Below are 5,626 nucleotides of genomic sequence, written 5' to 3'. Positions count from 1 at the left end.
ACAACTCAAAAGAGGGCTTCTCATATTTAGTGTTGGAGTTTTTATTAGGTGATCTTTTGTTTTTGGAGGGAGCACTGTCCGTCTAGATGTTAAACTTTCATTTAAACTACATATACATATTCATATATGCATATATATTCATATATATGTGTGTTATATATGTGTGTGTGTAAAAGGTTTTTAACTTTATGTAAACAGTTAATAGTATGATTATTTATGCTCTTTTATGGCATCCTTACTTTTATTTTACCCTCATTTTTTATTTATATCCTTTCTCCCTCATTCGATCCTCCCTTTCCCACATTTCTCTAACAATTGGATGTGCATATGCAGAAGAATAAAATTAAATCTGTATTTATTACCTTTCACAAAAACTAATTCCAAGTGGACCAAAGATGTAATAAGCATCAAACTTGATCTGAAACAATAACAACAAGAAGAAAGATAGGTAGTAGTATGCTACAGGATATAGGTGTAGGAAAGGGCACCATTTGCTTAAGAATTAAGGGCAACAATTGACAAGAGGGACTTCATAAACTTAAAGGCTACTGCATAGCTTAAGAAACAACTAGTTAAAAGGAATCCCCCAGGGGCATTGCATTACAGGTTTGGCTACAGTGTTTCATGTGAATCAGTAGGTGGCAGAAAGGAGACAGGTTATGTATATGCTCAGTGTTCTGATAAAGGACCCTCTGAATGATTATCAGCCCAACATTCTCTAAGAAAAGCAAACCTGAGACAAGTATCAGTTTGGTATGAGGGAGCTAGCCTGAGACCACCAACAATCTGCACTGTAAAAACCCTGATGGACTCCCAGGATGGGGAACAAGTGGAAGACTAGAAGAACCTTGCCTGGGACCATGGTCCTGGGTGTGAGTCTGATACAGACAACCCTCACATGGTATTCTGGGTAAGAATCAAGTTTTAGATGACCACCAGACCAATGCTGAGGTGTCTGGACTAGGAGCTAACTAACCTGAGATGACCACCAGGGCAGTGTCTGGATGACCTGGGGAGGCAGAACATGCCCGAGCTGACCCCTGCCAGGTGCCATAATCCATGAGCAGGGCATAGCTTTCCTGAAAGCATTCCCGAATTGACATCAGATACTTAGAGACCTTAGGTGCCACTACAAGGAGTAGGTAAGTGATAGAGAAATGGAAGAGAAGGAGATAAAAGAAAGACATGAACATAGGAGAGATGGCATTGCAACTTGTCTGCTATGCAGCAGCATGGTGAGGAGGAGGATTCTCTCCCCTATCCTCACCCCTTGCCACCTACAGAAGGTGAGGAAGCTGGCCTGGGCTCATGAGGGAAGGAAAGTTGTCCCTGTCCTTCACCTGGGCAGAATAGCAGAGCTGACCCTGGATGCGGGGGTTGCTGGTGAGCCAGCTCTTAGGGCCTGAGAGTAGGAGGGCTGGAGGACTGTGTGGCGAGCTCAGCAGCTTTTCCACCTGAGAGACTTGCCCAAGAGACTGCTGTGCAGCTCTGGATTCTGCCCTATGAGCTGAGTTCAAAGGCCCCATTCAAGTCTACAGCAGCAGGTCACCAGCCATGCTATATAGCAAGGGCTCTTAAATAGCCCTGCAGTTTCCCCTACACCCAGCATTTGCTGCCTCTAGTGGTCAGCTGGACTTCAGCTGCTCTACTTAACAGAGAGCAGAGTACAAACTGTCCTTCCTAGTGTCTTCTCAGGTCCTAAGCCTGGATTCTAGTCCCGTGTTGGGCACCATTTATAACTGTGGCTTTTCTACCCAGTCTCTTTGCTCTTGAAAATTATTACTCTGAAACTTAATCTTTTGGGAATAAATGCCTAGGCCAAATGCTTAAGCTATAAGCTCCAACTAGCTTATAATGGAATTACCCATTTATTCCATTCTAAGTTCCACTACGTGGTTGGTTACCTCTCCTCCGTTTCATAGAGCTGTCTCCTTCAGCAGCAAGGGCAAACCTCTTACACTGGACTATTTCTCAGAATTCTGTGTCTCTCAGATGTCCCACTTTCTAATCCTATCTCAGCTCATTGGCCATAGGCTTTTCATTGAGAAATGATGCTTTCAGGTATTTTATAAAGATTCTTTCTACAGAACTGTGTTGTGGTAAATAGTAAAAATAAAAATTTACCGACCCAAGTTATTGCTGGCACCGCAGTGCCACATGGCATCTGCAGGGTATTTTCATATCAGTTAGCTAGACTAGGCAGACTCTTTGGCCCAGAGCCCTCAAAACGTCTCTACCCAACTTGCCAAGCTCCCAATCTCCATCCCACGCTGCCACTAGCTACTCTCTGAGTCCTGAGGTGATCTTGCTGCCACAGCTAGCCCCAGAAGTAAATGACCTTCTAGTTCCCATGGCTCAGGTAACTGCCACACCAGCCTCATTCAACCATCTACCTCCTGTAGTTATAGTCACAATTCCTAGAATCCCATTAAAATTAAAACTTAATAAGCTTGTAATTTAACAATCAGTAAATTCTCACTCCACAAAAACATCCACACAATGATCTCAGAGCCAATTAATATTGATATAAAATGACCACCTAGATAAAACAATTTTTCCTATAATTATGCATCCCTTATATGGTTTACATAGCTACCTGTGGCTATTTAAAGCCACACAGCATAATAAAGATGGGTTATCCTTCAATATTTATTTCTCCTTCTACCTTCTCCTCTCTCCCCTCTCCAAACCTCTGCTCCCACCTTACTTTTTCAGTGATCAATCATAGGCCTGTCTTACCTTGTGCCAGCCCTCATCTGGATATAGATATCAACCCACATTTCACCCTTTCTGTCTAATATTAAAAGAACTTTTCTCTCAGATGTAAGCTGAGCACAGCTATTATCATTCTATAATTTATAAAGTATAAAATACACCACCTAACACCCATCTATCATTTTTGTCAATTAAATAGTACATTCTGTTATCTATCCTAGTTTAAGAAAAGCTTAAAATCTATGTGTTATGTAGTGGGTAGCTTGTATACTATCTGAAAACTATCCAATTAAATATGTATTCTCAATGTTAAATAGTCTTAGTAGGCTGTGAGACTATAATTAGTCTTTAACTCTGTCAGAAATCTGAGAAGGACCAATATTATCTGAAAATATAGAAAACCTAACATGGGTTTCAGAACTAAGACAAGTTGTAGAGACAACTGCTTACTTATACAATCCCCTGTTAGCAACACATAAGAGCATCAGTCTTCAGCCTTCTGGGTCAGGATCATCTGACAGACCTTTCTCACACAGAATTTTGAAGGACTGATTATTTTGACTTGGCAGAGATTATCAGTCAACTATTTTGTATATTGTGTCCTTTTCTGGACTGTATTTTGTCTGTAGATGAAATAGGCAACTTTTGCCCAGTGACTACCTAGCCACAATGTATTACCTCACCTGGAGGTAGAGATGTTCAATTTCTTCTTTGAATCCACAAAAGGAGAGCTGGCAGGAGCATACATGTCTCTACAACAAAAAGAATAAATAACATTAAATGTCTTATTTTGTGGATTTCTGATGTTTTTGAAAACCATCTATCTATGTAAAGTAATCTGGACTGTTGTTCATTAACTACTCTTAGCTATTTCTAATGAAATATCTTAAAAAATACCTTAACAGTAAACTCAGAGCCATAAATTTGCTATCTGGTCCTTAACTCATATGTTTAATCATCTCGGCTCAGTGTATAATAGCAGTTATAGGACTGTGTCTAAGCCTTGTTTTCTTAAGAGTATTGTATAAGCACAATGTCTAGATGAGAGTAACAATATCAATCTCAATTTTATATCAATACAAAATTCATGCCAATGAAAACATTAAATTCATATCAAATACATTCTATACCAATGTAAGAGATAATAACTTCAACTTAGTAACAGATATAAGGATTTTTAGCAAATGAGATTATGGTAGAGACAACCTCAGAACAACCACCCTCAGGCCCCCAAGTCTAGGACATTGGGTCGTTGACTCTTCCCAACTTCTTCAGGTTGAATATGGACATTGAGATATCTTGAAGGGGAGGTAGGGAAAATGGAGGAATTGTTTGGCCTTAAGAAGGCCACCCAAGGGTTGTTGTAGTCTCTGATGTCTGTCCTGACTGGATCTGGCTGAAAGTCCCTGAGATCAGAAGTTCAAGCAGGTCAGTTAGGCATGTCTGAGATGAGACTCAGCAAAGTTGTACATTCTGTAATACACAAATCTCAAAACAAAATTTTAGTATCATGAAGATATCTGTATGGATCGTATAGTCTGTGTAGGATGTACAGACTGGTTAGGATAAAATTCTACTTCTTTTAGTTTTATTCTCTTGAATCTAGGTTTTCTGGGGGTCTCCCTCTCTCAAATCTGATCCCTATGGCTCTTGAAGATGTCCAGAGCCTAATCACCACTTCTAAAATGCAAAGACGCATTCCACAAACCAGCATATCCTTTAGTCAGCAACCAGAAAAACTTGCATCCTGTATTCTCTCCCAGAGAAATAATATTATCACAAAACTCAAAATCATACCCATTTTGAAAATTAAAACAATTCAAAATAAATGAAGTAAACTAAATAATACTGTATGAGCTCATTTTTAGGCCTCTCTAGTCTGTCATACCAGGAAATCAACCCGAAATTCCCATGGAGCCCTCGTTAGAGAATATGAGCATCCTGCAGACCATAATAGACCATCTTTAAAGTAAATGTCCACTAATACCCGCCTATAGAAGTAGGCAGCTTTTATCTATTATGCTCTCTGCTTGGAGCCATTGCATTTTTCCCTGAATTAGCTGTGAACTGAGAGCAGAATTTCCAGTGTGACTGAGGCAAAATTTGTATTCTCTCCTTCTAACTATAAAAACAGTTAAATCACACTTCTATTAATACCTGCTAATAAAAAGCAGACAGCTTGTCAAATCAGGATTTTAGCCCCAAACTCCCGAGAGTCCACATTAGAAAGAATATGAGTATCCTGTAAGACTTATTAGAGCATTATATTTTTACACCCTCTATCAGTTAAGCTTTCTACCTGGAGCCTCAGACCTCCACTTACTAGCAACTTCTATAATATATGTCTGTTATGCACTCTGCCTGGTGATACAAACTTCTATTTTTTCTACTTTAGTTCTGAATTGTAGGCAAAATTCCCCACATGATTCAGATAAACTCTGTATATAAATCTATTCCAAAAGCAAACCACTTATGGTGGTTTGAATAGAAATATTCCTTATAGGCTCAATTATTCGAATGCTTAGTTATTATGGAGTGACTCTAAATGAGACAGCTAAAGATATGCAGTTTTGTTGGACTAGGTGTGGCCTTGTTGGAAGAAGTGTGTCCCCAGCAGTGGGCTTTGGGGTTTCAGAAGCTCAAGCTAGGCCCAGTGGCTGTCTATTTTCTTGCTGCATATGGATCTGGAGGTGGAACTCTCAGCTCCTTCCGCATACCACCATGCTTCATGCCTTGCTTACAATGAAGTGAAACTGTAAGCAAGTCCCCCATTTTTTTATTTTATAAAATTTGCCATGATTCATGATTATATTGTCCCTTCACAGTGATAGAATATTGACTAAGACACAACTCTGACATATCATGATAGGATTCTACATCCTACTCCACAGATACCTGCTTATTCATGCTG

General features: G+C 39.6%; 1 non-coding gene across 1 annotated transcript; it reads left to right on the top strand.

The window, feature by feature from the left end:
• The first annotated feature begins 580 nt into the window (after nt 1–580).
• Nucleotides 581–716, top strand: LOC116890581. The gene has a single exon (XR_004386743.1). It is a non-coding gene; the product is annotated as a small nucleolar RNA SNORA17 (small nucleolar RNA).
• The last annotated feature ends 4,910 nt before the right edge of the window (nt 717–5,626 follow it).

Source organism: Rattus rattus, chromosome 1, assembly GCF_011064425.1.
Source record: "Rattus rattus isolate New Zealand chromosome 1, Rrattus_CSIRO_v1, whole genome shotgun sequence".
In the NCBI taxonomy this organism is placed as follows: Eukaryota; Metazoa; Chordata; class Mammalia; order Rodentia; family Muridae; genus Rattus; species Rattus rattus.
Note: the sequence above shows the minus strand (reverse complement) of the source record. Positions and strands in the feature narration are given on the sequence as shown.